This window comes from Bison bison, unplaced genomic scaffold (genome assembly GCF_000754665.1).
Source record: "Bison bison bison isolate TAMUID 2011002044 unplaced genomic scaffold, Bison_UMD1.0 scf7180017864326, whole genome shotgun sequence".
In the NCBI taxonomy this organism is placed as follows: domain Eukaryota; kingdom Metazoa; phylum Chordata; class Mammalia; order Artiodactyla; family Bovidae; genus Bison; species Bison bison.
Window position 1 is genome coordinate 4864300 of NW_011494898.1, and position 25039 is coordinate 4889338.

The following is a 25039-nucleotide window of genomic DNA, read 5'->3' on the forward strand; positions in this document are numbered from 1 at the left end:
CCAATCCCTCCCAGCATCAGAGTCTTTTCCAATGAGTGAACTCTTCGCATGAGGTGGCCTAAGTACTGGAGTTTCAGCTTTAGCATCAGTCCTTCCAAAGAAATCCCAGGGCTGATCTCCTTCAGAATGGACTGGTTGGATCTCCTTGCAGCCCAAGGGACTCTCAAGAGTCTTCTCCAACACCACAGTTCAAAAACATCAATTCTTCGGCGCTCAGCCTTCTTCACAGTCCAACTCTCACATCCATACATGACCACAGGAAAAACCATAGCCTTGACTAGACGAACCTTTGTTGGCAAAGTAATGTCTCTGCTTTTCAATATGCTATCTAGGTTTAGTAATGGATAATTGACAAGATAGCACATACAGCCTTTATGGTAATAAAACTGCTCTCCATGTGTCATGGTCTCTGATTGTTTTCACTAATTCACCACAGCATTTCTCCAAGTTAGTTTGAATTTGTATTTTTCATATGGTTTAATTCCACGTAAAGCCAGATAACAAGCAACTATCTCAGAATGGTTCTTGCAGAGATTATTATCTAAAACAGATTGATGGAGACATAGCTCTTTTAAAAGATATTCAGGGGAAAAAAAATTTAACCTCTTTTAGTCAACCTCAAACCCTTAGAGAGTAGAAGAAGCTTTTACATTTATCTTCTCTATGGGCAAACAATTGGGTTTAGATTAATTGAAACAAGGAGAAAAAACAAAGAACACAGATTTATGTAAAACAGAGTATGTCTATGATGAATGTTTCCAAATATGCAGTAAGAAAATTGGTACATTAAATATCTCTAGCCTGTCTGGTTTCTAAAAAGCCAAGGCAGTTAAATGAGGCTGATTTATTTCCTAAAGTGGTCATTTGGATTATGTTACCAATAATGGAACATCAGTATCTCTAGAAGCAAAGGACTCAAAATACATAAAGACATTTTTATGGTCTGCCAAGCCTATTTCCAAAGTACTCTAAATCTGATAGTGCCTTAGGCTGGGTTCCCTGGAAGTAGACACTGAGACAAAGATTCATGGGAAACAGTTTATTAAGGAAGTGCTCCCAGAAAAAGAGCTGGTAAGGGAGAGAGGAGCAGGACAGAGCAGAGAAAGACAAGCAAGAACGGCTTTTCCCCTGGAGAGTAGCCTAGGCCTGATGCTGCAGAGCACTCTAGAGGGTCAGTGAGACCTCAGAGTGGTCCCACCTTAAAGGAAACTGGAGCCTTCCTCTGGCTACACCCATCAGCCACTGGCCAGGGCCATCCTGGGAGATGAGACATAACCTCCCAGACACATCCTGCTCTCTAGGGCAATCCACCAAGAAGAGTCATAGGTTCTGGCCCAAAGATGCTGGGGAAAAGATACCCAGAAACAAGAAAAGGTAACCTTCCCTGGAAGAGGGAAGGGATGAGAGAAAAAGTCAAAAATAGTTAGCTTTTCTCTCAATTTTTCTAAAGCAATTTTTCTCTGTCATCAATGTTATGAACACCAAACAGGAAGGTTGAGATATATACATTGCCTCTTATAAGTAGTGTCGTATCAATCTGACCTAGATAGGTAAACTAAGCGGGAAACAAGCGTTAGTGTGTTCTGATCAAAAAAATAATTGTATTGTACACTTGGTTAATTCAACACGTGCACACAGGTTGCTTAATATGAATGAGAGAATTGCCACTATTTAGTTAGGCTTGTGAGACAGCAAAAATTTACAAGTATAATAGCAATTCCTTATATTAATATCCTATACACACACTTTTAAGACCACCCATATGGTTTTTGTAAATCTTTTTGCCAATGTTATTTTGCTTTGATTCCATTTATTAAAATGTAATTTCATGCCTGTTGAAACTAAAAGTAATAAAATTCAGTGTGGATTCTCTATGTTGTTTTAATTTCATTTTTCCAGTTACTCATTTTTATGTTGCTTGATGATATTGTCAACCCACGACAGCCTGGAAAATGTTAACAAACTTGGTCGAGCACCACAGCTAGTTTGAGCACCACTGCTTGACCCCAGGCTACAGAACTGAGAGGAAAAGGGGAGGAAGAGCCACACCCACGTTTATAATAACGATACCATGATCAAAACAGCTCTGTCTGAAACATGGTAACACACTGAGACAGGATATGAAGTCAGCTTCATAAATTATGAACCCTAAATCCAGATTGCATTTGTTCTGCAATGATTTGAACAAGTTTTTCCTGAAGATTGAAACTAAAAGCAAAGATACCAAAGTAGGGGTGCCATCTTGTGGCAAGAGCCACCAACACCAGGCCCAGATGTGCCATCCTCCTCCTCACCCTCAAAGCACGCCTTTGCTCCCCTCGGAGCCTGAGAGTCTTTTTCAGAACCCCAACACTTCTCCTTTGAAACACAGGACTCCAGAATAAGAACAAAGCCCCTGCCTGCCCCCATTTTTCTTCCCAGCAGAGCTGTGTGTGGTGAGCTAGGTTTTGAGTCAGCTTCTTTAGTCATAGGACATAAGGATGCCACCTGCTCAGGGTGGTTCAGACGGTAAAGCGTCTGCCAGCAATGCGGGAGATCCGGGTTCGATCCCTGGGTGGGGAAGATCCTCTGGAGAAGGAAATGGCACCCCACTCCAGTACTCTTGCCTGGAAAATCCCATGGGTGGAGGAGCCTGGTAGGCTACACAGTCCATAGGGTCGCAAAGAGTCGGACACGACTGAGTGACTTCACACACACATCACACACACAGGGCTGGAGCAAAACACTTTTGCCCTGGGCCCCGCACCCTGCTGTTTTTTCCCATTTTAATCTGTCACAGAAAGCTGAGGAAATAGGCAGACACCTGGGGCCCAGCCCAGGATTGGCTTCACCGTTTGCAACAGATAGGAGGCATGTGATCAGGGCTTTTAAGTCAAGTGCTGCCACCAACAGAACTGTTTCCAGGAAATGATGGCTGAGAGGGATTTAGGAAGTCATCTGTCACCTGCTTTCAAGCAACACCACACAAATCGGCTAGACCTAAAAATGGCAATCCCATTTCAATGCCTTTTTTTCAACCATCCCCTGAGACTTAATTTAACATATAAAAACCATCTACATGCAGAAATATGTCCTTATAGTGAACATGCCGTCTCAACCTCTGCTGTTTGTATGCATAGGCAGTGGACACGAAAAGGAAAATATATAGAGGTGATCGCCTCTTATACTTTTTCCTGGATTTCTAATTTTTCTAGTTTTATAGTTTTTTTAGTTTTTAGTCATAATTTAAGACCATTTACAGAATATCCTTATAAGATGTTGAGTTGTGAAGGACAGGAATACAACTCAAATACCCTGGGAATAGAGAGGAAAAAGAAAAGGAAATGAGTTGACTTATACTTGACTTCTATGTGGGCTTCAGGCATGGCTGAATCCAGGGGCTTATATAATCCCACTGGGTATCTGTCTTTCTAGCTCTCAGCTACACTCCCTTTTATATGAGCCTTTAGTTTGAAGACAGGCTATCTCCATATGGCACGGCTAATGACAATCTGCACTGGAGGATTCACATCTCCATCACCAGCACCTTGAGCTCAAAAAGCACAAAAGAGTCTTCTATGGTTACTCGAGCAGAGCAGTCTCAGGAAAAACTACCCTCACCTCACTTGTGATATGTCAGCCCCCAGCACCACAATAGAACCATGCAGAATGGAGGACAGATGGTTCAGGAAGAAAATGATCTATAATTTGACATAGGATACTGAGCAATTTCTATTACATGCCTGGATTAGTCTAAGAATCATCTCATGTTACTGCATTCTTGGCCCCAGTCTCTACATCCAAGGACCAAGTTTGTTGATGGTAATACACAGATCTCCAATCTAAGCAGCAACATGACAAACACATGTTAAGACCTTGCCTAAATTCTCTCAAGAAAAGCAGGAATGAGATAAGCCAAAATATCCCATCTATTGGTAGTACAGGGTACAATCCAAAAAAAAGCCGAGCCTTTGACTGTTTTTATTTCCTGTGGAGATAATTAATACCTTAAAGTAATTAATTACCCACTCTTTCCTTCATAACCTTTGCATTCTCTCTGTGTGTATGTGTGTGTGCTCAGTTGTGTCCAGTTCTTTGTGACCCCATGAACTGTAGCCCACCAGGCTCCTCTGTCCAGGGAATTTTCTAGGCAAGAATACTGAAGTGGCTTACCATTTCCTATTCCAGAGGATCTTCCCAACCCAGGGATCAAACCCATGTCTCCTGCATTTCTTGAATTGGCAGGTGAATTCTTTACTACTGCACCACTTAGGAAGCCCCTTCTGACTATTTTTATCACATCCTCCGTAATTTAGCTCATATATAGCAGAGATGGGGAAAAAAAGCAAATTTTCATATTTTATGGGGAAAATAATCTGTATAAAACAATAACAAGACAAAAAGATCCCAGAATAAATTTTCCTCTAGCCCTAGATCTGCTCTCATCTTACTGAATACCTTTAAACAAGTAATTTAGCCTTTCTGGTTTAAAAAAAAATGAAAAGGAAAAGACAAGAAACATCTATGGGCAAAATTCTTTCTGTACCAGGATGTCAAAAGATTTTTGCTGTTGCTGTTGTTATTCTTATTGTATTGTAAAATGTCTCAAAGCTGAGTACCCAAAAATGTCTCACATTTTGAAGAAGGTATTCAGCCATCGGGATCAACTATGCTTCTAGGACTTTCTGTGATGCCCTGGGACAGACCCAACCACCACCACCACCTCATTACAGGGCTGCAGGAGGAGGTAAGCGTACCCAGTGGGTAGCATGGGCTGGTGGTGAAGCATCAAGAAATGTTTCCCAAGATCCCATCCCACCCTCACTCTCTGCTCCCTCCGAGGGTGCAGAGGAGCAAATTCTTAATTTCACACGCAGGAGCCCAGGGGCTGGGGGAGGAGCACGGCAGGAGCCCTAGGTCCACCCTGGCCAAGTATGTACAGTCCATTAACAGAAAGAGTTGCTACGAAACTCACAGCCCTTTGCTGTCTTGCAGTGGTGACTAGGGAAATTATTAGGACAATAATGATTCCCCATATTAAACCACCTGCAGACACACTTGTACATGTGCCCTTGTCTGCAACTATTTTTAAAAGTCTGAAAAGGAGTATGACAAGTGAATCCCAAAAGGACACAGATGGCCCCCCACAGGGGCTCCCTGGTGACAGCTGCTGCTGCTGCTAAGTCGCGTCAGTCGTGTCTGACTCTGTGTGACCCCATAGACGGCAGCCCACCAGGCTCCCCTATCCCTGGGATTCTCCAGGCAAGAACACTGGAGTGGGTTGCCATTTCCTTCTTCAATGCATGAAAGTGAAAAGTGAAAGTGAAGTTGCTCAGTCATGTCCGACTCTCAGCGACCCCATGGACTGCAGCCTACCAGGCTCCTCCATCCATGGGATTCTCCAGGCAAGAGTACTGGAGTGGGGTGCCATTGCCTTCGAGTCCCTTAAACTCTTAAACCCCAATGATCACCATGACAACAGTATCAGACAGAACTGGGTGGGCCACCTGAGCCAGAGTCCCCTGGGACCAGGATCCCTTCCACTGGCATCTCAGCAGCTACCTGAAGGGAGTTCTGCTTCCCTACCCTTCCTCTCTGTCCCTGAGCAGTGAGTGAGCCAGCACCACAGAGACGGGCCAGGCCTCCCTCCCCTTCCCAAACAGCCAGGATCACAGCCCAGGCCTGGGCTGAGAGCAGAGGAAGATGAGCTGGATACTGAGATCACGAACAGGGCTGGAGGCTGCAGGACAAGAGACGGAAGAGTCGGCGTGATGGAGGTGAGCGTGGCACCCGGAGCAGCAGGCAGGACTGAAGCCCGGGTGAAGAAGCTGGACCCCAAGTGGAGTCAGAGCCTGGGAAAGAAATCTCTGAAGTAATCTTCATGGTGGGACCTGCAGTCTGGCATCTTTCATGGCTGGTGACAATCCTCTTTATATAGAGAGACAGTAAAGAAAGGAGACTGGTCCCTGGCCCAGCATGCCAGGCGTTAATACTAGCTAGCTGTGTGTTCTTGGGAAAGTTGCCCAACCTCTCTGAGCCACGGGTTCTTCATCTTAGAATGGAGACTATAATAGTACCGAACCCAGAGGACTGCTATGAGAATTTAATAAGTTCAACTACTTAGAACCATTACTGGCACCCAGGAAGACTACATTAGTACCAACTAGTATCTCTTACCCAGAGTGCTTCCTCTCATAACTAAAAGAAAATGATGATTTCCAGAATAGATTCTATTAACGATGACAAACTTCTCAAATAAATAGAATACAGGTAGGTCTCTGCAGCAGAAGAAACTCAAATCACTGAAGGACTGAATTACTATTTTGCTATATTCCCACTTTATTAAATGGGCTTCTCTGATGGCTCAGACAGTAAAGAATTTGCCTGCAATGAAAGATACCTGGGTTCAATCTCTGGGTCAGGAAGACCCCCTGGTGAAGGAAATGGCTACCCAGTCCAGTATTCTTACCTGGAGAATTCCATGGACAGAGGAGCCTGGCAGGCTATATAGTCCATGGGGTCCCAAAGAATCAGACACAACTGAACGCTAACACCAAGTATTGTATTGAATACATAGTTTGGTCTGACCTATTCCAGGATAAACTAGTAAAACCTTAGTTCGGATTAGAAAATATTTTTAAATATTTTAAGATTCTGTAAGATAGAAAATAATGGACTATCTACATTATCTAGTCTTTTATCACAAAAAAAGAATGTCTTTCTCTTAGCATTTGAGCAAATGAACAGAACTAAATCCAGAGGACAACTCTTCTCTACTATAGCACTCTCCACTCAGCAGCCAGAATCATCTTTCAAAACATGAGTTAGGTCTTTCATCTCCCTGCACACTGCAGTCCAAACTCCCTCCAATCATGTGCCAGGCCTCACCCTATCTTGCCAAGACACCTCTCCAGCTTTCCCACCCTGGCCTCCCAACCCCTAACTACACTGGCCGTATCCTTTAAGCCTGCCAAGCTCTTTCCCGTCTCAGGCTATTATACAAGTCATTCCCTTTGCCAGAACACTTTTCTCCATGGCCTACTCCTTCCCCTCATTCAGGACATGATTCACAGCCCTTTGCTGTCTTGCAGTGGTGACTAGGGAAATTATTAGGACAATAATGATTCCCCATATTAAACCACCTGCAGAGAGAGAGAGATGCCACCTCTCAGAGAGCCTTGCAGGGTCACCTTTTTAAAAACAGCTACCCCATTTCTCCCATCACTGTAGCCCTGACTTTATAGCACTTACCCAGCAACTCTCTCACTTTGTTCCTGCCCCCCTTGCATATAAACTCCCACCAGAGTAGAACTTGGCATATCTTATCTACTGCCAATGTCCAGTGCCCAGAAAAACACCTGGCACAGAGAAGGGAATACAGAAACTTTTATCAAAGGAAGAGAAGAAAGAATGATAAGGAACTCTCCTTCTAAGATAGCCCATTTCATCCCTCAACTGAAAACTGACCAATTTTTCATTCATTGTACCCTAGTGCTCTTTGTTCTGAAGCAAAATATGGAACACATGTACCATTTGAAACGATAAATATTTGTTGGATGGACAGATGGATTTTGGTCTTAGTCTGTGTATACCAGAACTCTTACACACTGTTAAATCACTTTTAAATAAATAAGCATTCAGAAAAAAGTACAGTTCTTTTCATTCTTTTGCTCTCCATCTCTCTTCTCTTTGTGTCATCGTTTGTCAATTAAAAGACACATTTCAGGTGATCAATGAATATTTTCTTGGCTAGAAGTCTCCTATCAATGTCAGTCCTGAGAAAAACATGCCTGAATATTTTCTATGTATGGAAAACTGTTACCATGATGCCTTCTCCCCACAGGTCTATAATATATTTCATTTGTATCAAGTAAGCTTTCTAATTTCATCTCCCAAACAGTAAAATCGCACACCTTCTGCACAGTATCCAATCATCGTCCTTGGCAGTTCCAAAAAACAGTCCTTACTTCAACCCCTTTCTTCTTTGTCAGATAAGATGGTCTACCCTCCTCCAAACCAGCGCCCTCCCACCCTTACGCACAGCTCCCATCCTCTGGCCCTTTCCTTGTCTCAGCTGTCATTTTTCTTTGCAGCACATCGAAAATGCCAGGTCCTCACCTTCTCTAACAGGTCCCACCCACTTCAGAGGTGGCATCAGCAACATCCAGAGTGATCAGAGCTCTGCAGCTCAGCTTCATCCATCAAAAGCCTATCCGCACATCCCAGCTCTGTGGGCTGATTTGCAGTCATTTGGTTTTACAAGAAAACTAACCATGTAGAGTATCTGAGGTGAGATGAAAGAAAAAAGAAAAATGGCTGCAGACTTAGTCCTGAAGTCTAATCAGGAGAGGCAAGGAGCTCCCGCCAAGAGGATTCGACATTGCCCAATGACTTTCCCGTGGACAGGGCTGCAAAGAGTTGGACACAACTAAGTAACAAAACAGTGACTTTTTAGGTGGAGGACACTGCTCAAGGTTGACACTCCTTACCCAAGAGAGTCAACAGTGGCTCGGAACTCACAGTTGTTCTGGAACTGTGGCCCCTGCCCTGCGTTTTCTGCACATGTGTGTGTGTCAACACACACACACGCGCACACACACACACACACGCACATATCTTGCTCACTTTATAGCAAGCCCTCTAGCCCTTAGCCTAATATCTGGTCCATCATAGCAATGTCCAACATCTTTCATTTAATGACCCTGTGTTAAACATTCTACCCAAAAAAAGATCTTTTTGAACCCTTCCAGCCACACTATAACTATTGTTTTCTCCATTTTATAGAAGAGGATTTTTTCACAGGTTTATCTCTTCTTATCTATTTCTCTTATTTAGTCAGCATTCAGAAAGAAGCTGTAATTGACCATATTTTTTTTAGCAAGGAAACTAAGAAATGAAAAAATTGAATAACTGAATAATCAAGGCCACCATTTGGTAAGTGCTGTAGGCTGGATTCAAAACCAGGATTCTCTAACTCTGACACCCATGCTTTCTCTTTGATAAGCTGCTGCCTGCTTCTGCTTCCCCCAAGTAGCCTGCCATAAAAAATCTAAGCTTGATCATACAGCTTAATGATCAAGAATACATTTTAATAAAAAGAGAAGTAGAGGTACACAAATAGCTGGGATGAGTTAGCTGCTACAGTTGAATTTTAACTGTGAGCTTCTGCAAGCCAGCTAGAGCAAAAATCATCAATACTGGCCTGGTCCTCTGAGTGAGCCAGCATACAAAAGCTGCATTGGGTTGCTAATTTTCTGTATCTGGCAGATTCAGTTTTTAGATACCTAAGAATACATGTGCAATGCCCTGTGTCGATGTATTAGAAGGGATGCATTTTAGAGTTGTCAGAGGGCTTCCCAGGTGCTGCTAGGGGTAAAGAACCTGACTGCCAGGGCAGGTAGATGTTAGAAACGTGGATTCGATCCCTGGGTTGGGAAGATCCCCCAGAGCAGGGCATGGCAACCCACTCCAGTGTTCATGCCTGGAGAATCCCATGGACAGAGGAGCTTGGTGAGCTCTAGTCCATAGGGTCACAAAGAGTCAGGCACGACTGAAACGACTTAGCACACACAAAGTCGGCAGAACTAATGTACATGTAGAAAATAGGGGTGATTTACAAGGATTTGGATGCTGCCCTTGTGCAGAGCCCAACATGTGGAACAGTGGAGACAGAAAGAGATCATAACAGAGGGAAATGAAGGGAAAAGAACAAGCATTAGCTAGGGCATTCTGCCACCGCCTCCCATCCACACGGCAGCCCTGTGAAACAGGGATCAACAGTCCCCATTCTACTCCTGACAGCACTAAGAGCCAAAACAGAACTAGAGGAATACGACTTGAAACTAGATCTGCAGCCCCATTTCCAGAGTGAAAAGATGGGTGTCTTGATCCAGTCCCAGCCCTTGCTGATTCTGTGACCTGGGGCAAGTCACAGAAGTTTTCTCTTGACACCTGACTCACCATCTATCACTGGGTAAAAGGACTCACTGGGTTGGTGGGAGAGTGGAAATGAAACGATGGGAAGAAAAGCTAGTTGGAAAAGAATTAAAGGACTTCATAAATTTGAGCCTCGCTACTTCCGATTCAACTTGCACAGCTTAGCTCAAGTCCTTTGTACAGGGACACTCTCCCTAACCTTCTTGGCAAGTCTGCAACCCCACAGTCTACCTTATCCTGTGCATTCCTTAGGAGAGTCCCAGTTTGACATTTATGCACTTACTAGCTGATCTGCCTGCCTCTCCAGCCAGTAGCTCCAGGAAGGTAAAACCAACCTGGTTTTGCCCAGCATTATTTTAGCCACCATGTCCGGTGCTTAATAGGCACATAATAAATACATGTGCATTAAGTCCATTAATATATTAGCATTAAAGTAAAAGCATACATTTATATAATCCTAAAGATACAATTGGGCTTCCCAGGTGGCGCTAGTGATAAAGACCCACCTGCCAACACAGGAGAAGACATGAGAGACCTGGGTTCAATCCCTGGGTCAGGAAGATTCCCTGGAGGGAGGGCATAGCAACCCACTCCAGTATTCTTGCCTGGAGAATCCCATGGACAGAGGAGCCTGGCGGGCTACAATCCATTTGGGAGGCAAAGAGTCAGACATGACTAAAGTGACTTAGCATGCTTGCACAAAGATACAGTTATAATTTAGAAAATTTGTAATTTCATAGAAATTATAAAAAGAAAAATCAAGGCCCTATTTACTTCCTAGAAGCCACACTTCTAACCATCACTACCATCCAGAATCTCAAGGTTAATAAAGGGAAAAAATACCTTCTGTGTGGAAAATGACTGTCATAAAGTCCATACACTTGGCTCCTGAGGAGAGGTGGATCCACCCCCAAGCCATCATTCTGACAAGCGGACATAAAAGAAGGCAGGGGGTGACAGTGGCAGGGGGGCACCCGACAGCTGGTGAAATGACAGCCGACGGCAGCAGCAGGAGGCAGCGCGGCGTGCGGGCGGGCTCTCCAGCAAAGCGGCCCAGAGGTGCTTAACACGGGGGCCGCCAGCCCGCACACCCCCACGGCCCCCTCAAGTCACCCGATCACCACACTGGGAGATGGCCGATGTCCAGGGGAGGACACTGAGCCTTCAGGGAAGGGAAAGGAGCCCTGAGACACTCAGTGTAGAAAGAAAGTGGCTCAGTCAGAGATCCCAGCAACACCCGTGTCTGCTAGGGTGTGTGGGAACAGTGTTTCAGCTGTAAATAAACTTCCCAGAAATGGATGTATGTGTCATCTTATGACTGCTTTGCAGAACTGAGGTGCTGGTGGTGCATGCTTTTCCTCAGGCATAGGGTAGGACCAATTATTTGTGTTTGCACCTCCTTTCTCTGATGTCTTTGCACTTTTTACTAAGGCCTTACAAGTGATTCCCCCAAAACAAACCTCAGAGCATCACAGTATTTTCTTATATAAGGGACCTAAGTAAGGACAGAATTCAGTCCTCTTCTTGCCAGCTGGGAAAGCATGGAGTCTAATTTCAACCTACAATGCAGTGGGAGAGGGGGTAGAGGGGAGAGCAGAGAAGACAGGATGAAAAAGATGAAACTACAATCATTTGCAGATTTAAACAGAGAAAAGCTTTTAACTGGTACAAGGCATGAAAGTCTGAGTAAAGCCAAGCTGAAAGAGAGGTTTGCTCTCTCGGTTCAAACTCATGCATCCATTCACTTAGGCATCCATTCACTTAGGCAGCTTACTAGCCGTGTGTGTGCCTATGCGTGTGGGTATATGATTTAATTTATATGTGTGTGTATGTGTGTGTGTGCGCGCGCTCAGTCATGTCCGACTCTGCAATCTCATGGACTGTAGTTTACAAGGCTGTCCTCTGTCTATGGGATTCACCAGGCAAGAATACAGGAGTGGGTAGCCATTCCCTTCTCCAGGGGATCTTCCCAACCCAGGGATTGAACCTGGGTCTCCTGCATTGCAGGCAGGTTCTTTACTGTGTGAGCCACCAGGGAAGCCCCACTATTAGTATCTACTATTTAGTAGTATGATTATTGCATTATTATATGCACCTGTTCTGTGCTGTGCACTAAGCTCTGAATAACAGTGAGGGCAAGGAAGAAGACAAATGATAAACAGACAAAATCAATTACTGTAGCTTCAGATAAGGGAGAACATAGAAAATGGTAGTGAGGGGGTTACCTCTGCCAGTCTCTCTGAGGAGTTAATATTTAAGATGAGACGTTAACTGGTCCAAGATTAGGATGAAACTTGCTACCGGCGCAAAAAAATAAATAAAAACAGAAAGTGCAGTGACCAAAGAACAGAACGGATGGGACAGGGCATGTTCTAAGAACACTTAGCAGACTTAATATGACTGCAACTGGGTATGCCAAAAGGAGAACAAAGACCAAAAAGGCTGGAAAGTAAGCGAAGGAGAACAGAAAGGCAATCTGAAGCTAGAGACTTCATCCCCAATACAGATGCACCCCAATTAAATCATATACCCACACCCATAGGCACATACCTAAGAGAGTGAGCTGGGCCCTTGTTCAGTCTAGCTCACTCTCCCTCTTTCTCTCTCTCCTCATTTTATGTATCTATGGATACCCATAATACAGGACTACACCCGGGAGTAATCATCCTATTCACCTAAGTATCCCAAATAAATAAATAAATCATGCATTCCTAAAGGTAAATAGATGCTTATAACTGATTTGTGAATACCATATTAAATTCTGGTAAGAAGAAGAGGTTCAGGGAAAAGAACCAACAAAAATCCAGCCCTTTCCATGCATCAAGCACTGTTTCAGACACTCAACAGGTATGTTAAATCTTTTCATTCTCACAGCAGCTATATGAACAAGCTATTAAATCTCTCCATTTCGCAGGAAAAGATACTGGGCTTACTATCAGAGATGTTAAGTAACTGGCCCAAGGTGACCCAGTTAATGGTAAGACTTAGATTTGAACCTAGATCTCTCTGGCTCCACCAGGAATTCCAGCTATGACTACTCACTCAGTTTTAAGCACTTCACCTGACAGATTTCATTGAATTCGATCCCATTTCCCTTTGACATTTTTAAAATAATTTTATTTATTTATTCTTCGTTGCTGTCCAGGCTTTCCCTAGTTGCGGCAAGCAGGCTTCTCATTGCGGCGGCTTCTCTTCTTGTGGAGCGCGGGCTCTAGGGCTCTCGGGCTTCAGTAGCTGTGGCTCACAGGCTCCAGAGCACAGGTTTAACAGTTGTGGTGTACAGACTTAGCTGCTATGAGGCATGTGAGATCTTCCCGGACCAGGGATCAAACCTGTGCCTCCTGCACTGGCAGGCAGATTCTCTACCACTGAGCCACCAGAGAAGACCCTCCTTTTGACATCTGACATTGGACCTTCCTTATGACCAGGGGCATAGCAACTAAGAGCCAAGAGATTGGCAGACCCAGTGGAGAAAGGCTGACGCTAAATTCATTTGCTATAAATAAAAGACGCCATGAAGAAGATCTGTATGAGCTACTCTACTAGGGACTTCTTTAAAAATAAGTGTTTTACTATGAAAAGAGAAGTTTAGACTCTTGAGCATCCTGCAAATAGAAAACTAATTTGCCTTATCAATTTTTGTCCACTGTGCTTGATCCTTGGGATAATCTGTGAGGCACTGGATCAGTCTCACTTATATTGTAGTCTTTTATCATATGGATGCAAGATATATTTCTTGCTGTCAAAACTAATCATCAAAGCATACAAGAAAACCAAAGCAACCTTATTTACTTCCTCAGAGATCAGAGCAAATGTCCCACTGGTATTTTTTTTTTAATACTAAGTTGAATTTTTTTGGCTGCACATCAAAGCACTTAAATTAAGAACAATATATCTTCATTTCAAATGTCGGTTGATATCCCTTAAATGTTTGCTTTAAAAAAATGAATTCAAGTTTAAAGCTGGCAATAATTGGCACTGTATTATTAACAATTTAAATCAAAGTTTAATGCTTTTGACATCACAAAGACATGGATCCCACGTTATAATAACCTTTGGCAAATGAATAGTAAACTAAACATAAGCTTCCAAGATAGTTAATCCTGAAAGGTACGACACAGACGAGAGTAGTTAAATATAGCAATTATTGATATATGCTCTCATTCCAATACAGGGGAGGGATAGAGGTTGTTTAATTTTAATAATGTCCCCAGAGGTTGACTTTGCTCATAACATTTATAAAATATTGAAAGACAAGAAATGGTACAGATGTGAATTCAACCTTTTTTTTTTTTTTTTGTCAAGTTGCCCTTGAAAGCAGCTGCCATAAATCTTGGATGAAGCCAAATAAGGCTGATGATTTTGATCTTCAATTCATTCTTTTCTATCCTTCAAAAGGTAAATGATCCTGATGGAATTAGAGCTGAGCAGAATGGCTTTCTTCTGTGATATGCATAGCCAATGATGCGCGCTGCCATCATTAGCAACGTGGAGCCAGTTGCCTCTGCGGCTGTGCCTGTGCACTCGGGCTTGAAGGCGCTTTTGAGAGAGACGCTTAAACATCAAGCTCAGAAGCTTTCCATTTCCCCTCCCCTTTCCCCTTCCTCTGACTTCTCCCTTCTGTGTCGTCTCAGCAGAAAGCCAAAGTGTGAGCTGAATGTTTGAGAATCGAGCACAGAACGTGGCCTCCCATTCCTGGGTTGGTATTTGAAAAAGTCTCAGCCGAGGATGTTTTGAGTGGGTTTTTTTTTTTTCAGTCTGACTCTGAAAAAAAGCACGACCAAAGTTGTAGGAGAAATTGGATTTAAGGCAGTTCACAGCTTCCCTTACGGAAAATACCAGGGTCTCTCCCACTGAAACATGTAAATCAGATGAATCCTTTTCCATCCCTATGGTAAAACAATGTCATTTTCCTAAATCCCACTCAGCTATACAGAAGACAGCGTAGCCTATCATTACAGATGACAATAAATGTATTTGTGTGGGTTTGCAACTCTGCTTCAGACCACAAGGCAAACCCAGTTAAAACAACCACAGAGAGAATCATCTATCTTCATAAATTCACTTGCAAAGAGAAATTCATCATGTTTACTGTCTTTAAGAAAGGAGCAAGTCTTATAATAAAATGTTCTCTGGTCCAGATTCTTTGTATTTATAGGGTCTTTTTCCTTCTGCCTTTCACAGAGCGTGGCACATTCTAACTGCAGGCTGTACCCTCATTAACATAACATAATAAATAAGTTATGTGTCTTGAAATGAAGAAAGTGCTTGGAGAGGAGGAGGAAAGGGCGACCAGTCCCTGGTAAGTGATTTCCTAGAAAAGCTTCCAGCATGAGAAATTGCAGAGCTGAGCATTTTGAACCAAACTGCAAAAAAAGACAAAGGGCCTTTGTTAAGATAAACCCCACCCTTTCCTCCTGCCACACTCTCAAATCACAGAGAATTGTTGTGGAAATGTGTTCATTCACTCAACAAACACTGAGCACTACTATGTGCCAGGCCTTACTCAGATAAGAATATAAAAATACCTGTGGCGATTCATTTCGATATTTGGCAAAACTAATACAATATTGTAAAGTTTAAAAATAAAATAAAATTTAAAAAAATAAAATAAAATAAATAAATAAATAAATAAAATAGAAAAAAAAAAGAATATAAAAATAGTGAAATGGCTCAGGAGCAGTGTTGTTTGCTTGCTATACTTTGAAACATTGTTGCTATTGTCTACAGTACCCCCATCCCCTGGCATAACAGGAAACTGATCACTTTTCTAAGAGAAACTTCCCAGAACCGGGTTTTAGGCTCATTGGTGCTGTTTTTCTCCCTCCTTTCCTGGGTCATAGAAAAGTGAGAGCCAATGTAATAAGCCCAGCGAGGAGCCACAGAAGTTCAAGGGCTGGAAGAATGTCTCTGAGCCACAGTGATCTTTGAGCACTTTTATGGCCTGTTTGTCAGAAGATTTCTGGGGTGTCTGTGAGCTTTGTCCTTTAAATCATGTAATCCCTCCTGCTCATGGGCTAGGAAATTTATATCACATTCATTTTATTACCTAGCTTTAAATGATGTTCTAGGAGGAGTATTTCTGAACCCAGTTTCTTTCATTTCTTTTTGGTGTCACAGATTTCAAATGAGAAAAAGGCTAAATTCTGGAAATTAGTGGGACAGAGTAAGCCCTCTGAAGTCCAACTGCCTGGATTTTGAATTCTGTTTCTATCTTTTATTAGCTCTGAGACCTTGGGGAAGTTATTTAACCTATGATAGCTCACTTTTTTAACCTGTAAATTGCAGTTCCAATCCCTACCTCACAGACTTATGATGAGGATTCAAGAAGATAAAACATTTGGATGAATGCCTAGCACATATAGCTCACAATAAGCAAAAACTGTAATTACAGACTGTTAAATTTAAATCTGGGGTCTTCCCAGGTGGTGCGAGTGGTAAAGAACCTGCCTCCCAGTGCAGGAGACATAAGAAACTCAGATTCAGCCCCTGGGTTGGGAAGATCCCCTGGCGGAGGGCATGGCAACTCGGTGGCCTATGGCCCATAGGATCGCAAAGAGTGGACACGACGGGAGCAGCTTAAGACAGCACAGCACAAATTTAAATTTAGTTCCCAACAGGAAAAACAGTTGGACTATTTGAAACCATTGAGGAAAACAAATAAAGGAATACTAGGAGCAAGGAACAGATTAAGAACAACTTTGGCAAATAAATTTCATTTCAATGTATGATAGGGCTAGAAACTGGAGGATCTGAAGAGCCTATGAATATGGTACCTAGAGTGCCCCAAGTGGTTTGCTGTGATCTCTGACAACATCTAGAATACTTCTGAGAACAAAAGGAGGTACTGCTTAATTAGGGCTCAACAACAAGCATAAAGCAGGTAAGTCCAGTCACTCCTGGAAGAAAAACCAGCCCAGATGGTCATCCTATCTATAATACCCTTTCGATGACAAGGCAATGAGCTTGGGTGGTTAGACTGACTCCTGTCTAGTTAAACAATCATACCCCGAAGGAGAGGATCTGCAGAATTCCCTAGGGCTCTGCCCACCCTGCTGTCTCTTCACCACTTTTATCAATGACCTGGATAAAGATACAGACAGCATATTAATCAAGTTTACAGATAGCATGGACTGGGACAGAATAGCTAATATAAGAGATGTCAGAACTCAGGTCCGAAATGATCTTTAAGCTGGAACATTAAAGCAAAGCCAAATCAATAAAATTGTAAAGAAATGAATGCCAAGTCCTACTTTAGATTCAAAACAATCAATTGCACAAATGGGATGCAGAAAAGGTTTGCAACCCTCTGTATGAATGTTTAAAAATGTGTGCAGGTTTTGATTGACCGCAAGCTTAATATGAACATTTAAAAGGCTGCTAGGATAGAGTATATTTGCCATGCCTTTTCCCAAAGAGTTGTAATAGATCTAATAGAGTAAAAAAATAAATAAGCAAAACTTACAGTCATAATATAAGGTGACTGGTAAAGGGATCCTTGCATTGAGGAGATGGGACCAGATGACCCTCTTGGTCTCTTCCTATATTAAACTGCTCTGAATTTCAGGACTAGGAGCTTCCCAAAAGGCAGAGCCTAGCTTATGTAAATACTTAATTGTGTGAACAATAAGTGGTTGGATTTTAAAAAGCAAATAGTGAAGGGCTGAACATAAATCTATAGTCTCCCATCTTTCCTAAAGGATATTTCTGCCATCACCATTAGAAAAAGTCTTCTTCATAAAAAGAAAAATGTTAGAGGGGACTTTAGCCGACTTCTGCTTAAAATGTCCCCTGAACCTGATATAATTCAATCTAAGTGTTCTTCTCAATGGAATCAAAAGTTCAATTCTCTCACAAATTACAAACGAATGTAACTATTTCCCCTCTACAGAGAATCTCTTTTACCAAGTGAACCAACACTTGGTATTAGGAAAGCTAATGTTTCGGTTGTATTGCTTTTTAGAATTTAAAGCACCGATGACCAAACATCCACACTTCCCTTGGAATATCGAGACAGGGTCACACAGACACTTCCCCAGTGAGTTAGTTATTGTAGCTGTAAAAACCAAACCCTCTGCAGCCTACAGTAACACTGATTTAAGGCCCCATTCTCTGAGCGCACAATATAAATCCTTCCAGCCAAATGTCCACTGATCTGGAACTAGAATCCACAAGACAATCATCTTCAAAGAATCTTATAGTGAAACTAATGTAATGCAATAAATTTAAAAGACCAGCTTGCTTTTCCCTTCTTCTGCCACAGTGGGAAAAAAACAACTGCAAAAAGACATGAACCGATAATATTGCAAAATGGAGCCAGATCAGTAATATGTGTAATTTTTAAAGTTCCATAATTTGGATATTGAATTTCATGTTTTTTTTCTTCCCCAGCTGTTTTTCAAGAATGTTGTAAAATTGAACAAGTGGCTAAGACCCCTATATCCATGCTCCTACTGTGTATGGTACAATATTGATATCGAATAATATCAACTACCCATCAGAATGCAATTTCTTGGGTTTAGCTACCATTCAGCACTGTTAAACTCTGCAAATGCCTTACTGACAAATGACTGATCTGAATCCAGTTGCTTAATTTTAACTGAGCATCAGCGCAGTCCTTTTTCTACTTAATCTTTATTTCCTTTCTTTCTCTTTCTTTTCTTTTACTTTTTAAAATTCTGGCCAAAAATAAAGAGAAGTGCTTTAATCCTTTACTTACCTTTAAGTAAAATGTTCGGTTATCTCAGGCAAACAATAAGTCATAAAGTAGACACAGTGATTCAGGCAGTAATCTATGGGCACATAGATCATCCTGCAAGGGTCCATTAATCATCACGCTTAAAGACAGGGCAAGTGGCATGACATCTTTTCAATTGTGTCTGTTGCAACTCAGCGACATTAAAGTATTTTTAATCTGGACCATTTGCGCAAACAGTATTTTAATCTAGAAACATTTCAAACTACACCCTGCACAAAATAAAAGCAGCACCAGAAAAGAACTATTCCTGCATACAAAAATTTTTAATAGTTAAGAAATCGATAGGAATCATTTCCAAAATGATTCAATCCTGAAAATAAAAATGCTCCATGACAAAACCCAAGGTCAGCTACCATCAAGCAATAGGATCTTGACCAAGTTACTTAACCTTTCCAGCTCTCAATCCACTTATCCATTAAAGGTGAATAACTGGGTCAACCCCATGACATGCTGGTAAGGAGTACTAGTTATACATGCAAAGTCCCCAGTAACTTGCATCGTGTGTACTAGACATTAAAATTCGTCCCAGTTATTGTTGCAGTTTTTATCTTAGACGCTCCTTGTGCTTTTGATATGCTTACAGGGGCTTCCGATTCAGCAACGGAGACTATAAACAAGGACAGCTGAGGACGCCAGAAGCTCCTTCATAGATGCGAGCGTGACTCTAGGATAACAGCCCCCACCCCTCTCACTAAAGTTCTCTTGTCTTTTCACAGTGGAATCTAAGACTGAATGCCAGCACCTGGTACTTGCTACAAAGTCTTCTAGTAAATAAAACGTTACTTCTCCCCCACAGAAAATTTGGGAGCCCTTGATTCACTCTATGCCAAACAGGTTGTTGGTTGCAAACATAAACATATTGGGAATCATGTAGCTCCAGGATATCAATAGGTGACGAACCCCTTTGTATGGAGGGATCCTATAACTGTGTAGACACAGCCTACTGTAAACATTCTAGGAAAGATAATGAGATTCCTTTAAATAGTTCTTTTTATGTTGCAAAATACTTCTTCATTGCTTCCATTGTCACCTTAAATTATAGCATTGTAAGTTTTAAAGCTAGTGAATTCATAAGAGAGTTTTACTACCATTCTGGCTAGAATCCCAGGTTTGGGGACAATCCCCAATTCTTTGGTATAATCAGAAGGCTTTTGTGGCTCCTGATTATATGGAACCATATTTGTATCCTCTAAATCTGACTTGGAACAAGTCTAGGTGATCCAAGGCTGAAAACTGGCCAGTCATTTATTTGCTGAAGCGCAAGTCACAGCATTAAAAAAAAAAAAAAAAAAATTTTATTGAAGGATAGCTGATGTACAATTTTATACCAATCTCTGTTGTACAGCAAAGTGACTCAGTTACGCACATATATACATTCTTTTTCTTATATTCTTTTCCATTATGGCTTATCCTAAGAGACTGGGTATAACTCCCTGTGCTATACAGTAGGAATTTGTTGTTTATCCATTCTAAACGTAATAGTTTGCATCTACCAACTCCAAATTCCTAGCCCATCCCTCTCCCTCCCCCTCACACTCCTTGGCAACCACAAGTCTGAGCTCAACGCCTGAGTGTCATTTCTGTTTTGTAGGTAGGTTTATTTGTGCCATATTTTAGATTCCACATACAAGTGGTATCATATGGTCTTTGTCTTTCTCTTTCTGATTTATTTCGCTTAATATGATAATTTCTAGTTTCATCCATGTTGTTGCAAATGGCATCATTTCATTCATTTTTATGGCTGAGTAGTATTTCATTGTATATATGTACCATATCTTCCTTATCCATTCATCTGTTGATGGACATGTTTTGGCTACTGTGAATAGTACTGCTGTGAACATAGGTGTTGTATGTATCTTTTTGATAGTTTTGTCCAGGTATATACCCAGGAGTGGGATTGATGGATCATATGGTAATTCTATTTTACTTTTCTGAGGAACCTCCATTTTGTTTTCCACAGTGGCTGCACCAACTTACCTTCCCACCAACAGTGTAGGAGGGTTCCCTTTTCTCCACACCCTCTCCAGCATTTGTTATTTGTAGAATTTTCGATGATGGCCACTCTGACTGGTGTTAGGTGATACCTAATTATAGTTTTGACTTGCCTTTCTCTAATAATGAGTGTTGTCAATCATCTTTTGCCATGCCCGCTGATCATATGTATGCCTTCTTTCTTAATAGAAACATCTATTAAGGTCTTCTGCCCATTTTTAATTGGGTTGGTCGTTTTTTGTTGTTGAGTGGCATGAGCTGCTTGTATATTTTGGAGATTAAGCTCCTCCCAGTTGCATCATTTGCAAATATTTTCTCCCGTTCTGTAGGTTGTTTTTTTGTTTGTTTGTTTTCTTTTGTTGTTGTTTGTTGTTTACAGTTTCCTTTGCTGTGTAAGCCCTCTCATTTTTAAGTCTCAAAGCCTAGAAGAGATGGAAAGCACAGCCATACCCTGACTTTGGAGGACTCTAGGGTGACAAGCACTTAGTCATAGATTAAGAGAAGACTTTGCAGATACTGAGAATAGTCACTACTGGGAGAAGTGAGAACTGCTGGGTAGGACTAAAGAGAGCAAAGCTTGCAGTTTGGGGGTAAAAAGATGGGTGGATTCTAAAAAGAGTATCCAATAGAAAGGTGAAATGAAATACTGTTACAACATGGTTAGCACAATCCTTAACAATGAGTAACTACTCAATAAACAGCAGTGATGATGATCTTGATGCTGATACTCTGCCTAACAGACTCTCATGTGCCAAAGGCTTCCATGTATAAAAACTACTTTTGACTTATTTCTATGTGTCCAATATCTACTTCAGTGGCTAGGAGACAGAAAAGGCTCAATTATTGTTTGTTGAGTTGAACTGACCAGAAATGAACATAGAATTGCCACTGATAAGGAATTAAAAAAAAGGGAAAGGCCAGAGGAATAAAAAGCAAAGAGCTCATGGTTGAAATCTAGGTGTATAAAAACAAAGTGGAAAAGGTAAACATCAGGCCACAGTTGAGGAATCTTCTAGGAAAACACTGCCCACCAGGTAACTAAACATTCCCTCTGCTGAGCTCCACAGACCACACTCACCCGAAATCAACATGAAATAAATGATTGTTTCAAAACATGGACCTCTTTGCATTTCAAAGTCTAAAATAAATTTTTGCAAGTAGGATGAGTCTTAGTATTATAGCTAAATAGAAATTTTTAAAAGGGAAGGCAGGTGGGCATTCAAGAATGTACCACAGAGTCTGTTTCCCTGAGGCTGGCAATTGTAACTGACAAGCAAGGGAAGAAAGGGTGCCCTGCCTTAATCAATTCTGAATAACACTTCCCATTATTAACAAAAATGACAATCACTTACATGTCTCTAGGGTTGACTATGTCCCAAGCCATGTGTATATCTCAGCAACCCAATGAGGCAGATGTTATATTACCATCTTAACTTACACTTACTCCTTGGAAGGAAAGTTATGACCAACCTAGACAGCATATTAAAAAGCAGAGACATTACTTTGCCAACAAAGGTCCATCTAGTCAAGGCTATGGTTTTTCCAGTGGTCATGTATGGATGTGAGAATTGGACTATAAGGAAAGCTAAGAGCCAAAGAATTGATGCTTTTGGGAGAAGACTCTTGAGAGTCCCTTGGACTGCAAGGAGATCCAACCAGTCCATCCTAAAGGAGATCAGTCCTGGGTGTTCATTGGAAGGACTGATGTTGAAGCTGAAACTCCAGTACTTTGGCCACCTGATTCGAAGAGCTGATTCATTTGAAGAGACCCTGATGCTGGAAAAGATTAAAGGCAGGAGGAGAAGGGGACAACAGAGGATGAGATGGTTGGATGGCATCACTGACTCAATGGACAGGAGTTTGGATAAACTCTGGGAGTTGGGGATGGACAAGGAGGCCTGGCGTGCTGTGGTTCATGGCGTTGCAAAGAGTCAGACACGACTGAGCAACTGAACTGAACTGAGTGAGGAAACTGAAGCTTAGGTTAAGGAATTTCTCACAGAACTAGGGAGAAGAGTCATGTTTTGACTCAAGTTTGCCTAACCTGAGAGTGAATCTTAGTCATTCCCACAAACCAGCCAACTGTGATTATTCTGTACCACAATGTACTCGGAGATGCTACTCTACCCTAATTCTCCCACTGTTTCATAGGCATTGCATTTGACCGTAGGTTTTTAACTTGGGACTAAGGACTCCAAGAAGGAATTGTTTCAGAGAATGTGTGAATTCTCTAAAATCAAAAATGAGATGGCATGAATTTTTTGTTAAGTGCATATTTCTGGGGAGAGGAAGGTTTACTGTGACAGCAGTTCTCAAGAGGGCTTATGGCCCAAAAATACGTTAGGAATGACTGCATTAAACTATGCATTCAATACAGGAGGCTCAGTCTCTATTATTCTGTTATGATAATGTCTCTCTGGAAATTAGTAAGGTTACATCAACACTAAGCAGGTATGGATGATGAATCTGAATAAATTTAAGTCTATTACCATTGTCCTCGTAATCTTGAATTTAAAAGGACAGATGAACATGAGAAAAAGAAAGAACAAAGTGGTAAATGTTTTTCAAAGAAAAAGAGATACTATTCAAGAAAAACCAGCTTTGTTAACTATTCTTAAAATATTGTGACTATTCTAGAGAAGAGAACAGTCTCACTTGTCCATTTCAACGCATTTTCCCATGTACGCAAAGAACTGTTTGCATGTGTGTGTGTGTGCTCATTCACTCAGTCATATCTGACTCTTTGCCACCCTTTGGACTGTAGAACACCAGGCTCCCGTATCCATGGGATTTTTTCAGACAAGAATACTAGAGTAGGTTGCCATTTCCTACTCTATGGGATTTTCCCAATCCAGCAATTAAACCCACGTCTCTTGCATCTCCTACATTGCAGGATTCTTTACATGCTGAGCCATCAGGGAAGCCCAGAGAACTGTTTAACTACCAAGCAAATACAAAGACAGGAAGTGCTCTGGTGCTGCACCAATAGAATCCCAGCTCTCAGCACAGAACCTAAAAGGATCCAGCTCACAATAGCTGGTAGATAGAGTAGCAGACCCATCCCAGAGACCTGCCCAGGTACTGATGCTATGGAGTGTGAGCAGTAGGGAGCTGTGGTCAGTAAGGGCAACAATCCTTTTTAACACCTGCTTTCTCCCCGGTGAGATTCAACTACCCCACCCAATTGCCCATCTCTCTCTCTCTCTCCAAAAGTTACCAGGTATAGGTAACCAGAGACATTTTTTTCTCCCTGGACTTTTTGTCATGTAGATGTAATACTTTTCACTGGTACTTCCTTGCTGGTGCTTTTCAACTTTCAATTTTCCTTTGGTAAAAGCATTTCTGCACTCACAAACACACACACACAACTAGAAATCACACAAATATAGACACAGACCTAAACACGTGTATACCACAGCACAACCTGTATACCATGTTAGTGATCAGGGAATAAGTTCTGTGGCTTAAACTGCTTGTCTAATTCAGCTTCTCAATGGTACCCAGTCTCTCACTTGCTTTAACACATTTGCCTCTACAGAAAAATTATTTTCCTTTAAGGATATCAAGAGTTTTCTCCAGAGGCATGTAGTCAGCTGTTTTTTTTTTTTTTTTTCCTTTAAGAAAAAAAAAAGGCTAGGCATAAGCATTTTAGTTATTATTTTATTTGGGATCAAAAGTTGTTGGGTTTTCTTCCCCATTGAAAAAATAAGATTAAGTGATTTGGCCTTTCCAATCTTATACCAACCTTGAGGTCCTGAGTTCAACCTCTCTCCAAAAAGAAAAATGTCAGGGCTGAAATGCACCCAATTTCACCTAATTTTCTGTGCCTCTATCTTCAAGAAGATGGACTGAGATGGCTCACCACACAGAATGGCCACAACTTACTTGAGAAAATAAAAACTGCAAGCCTGCGGGTTAAGAAACTGTACCATTCTGGGGCAGGTTCTAGGCCCTCTGCACAATTCTCATTTTACAGCTTACCCAGACCAGTTGTGTAATTACACAGAGCACTCTTTCTATTGGCAAGATCCATTGATCCTTAAGTGTACATTTTCTGGCATCCCGTAAATAAGGACAGTGTGTAAGCAGTGTTTTCTGCTCCTGGAACAGTAAAGGACTAATTAGTTGCATTTGCAGATTAATGACTTTCAACTAGAAAGGGTGAATGCAAAAGGATAAGCCACAGCCACAGTGACAGAAGGCAAATACAAGTATTTATAAGGGCAGGAGGAGGGGGTGGGGGCCAGGAAGGGCCATCGATTGCTTCTGGCCTCTGTACCATGGACACATTCCAATGAGGGTGGGTATTCCAGCAGCCTAAGAGGTTTCCGCAAAGGCAAGGCATGAAAGGCATCAGGTACAAGGATGGCCGTG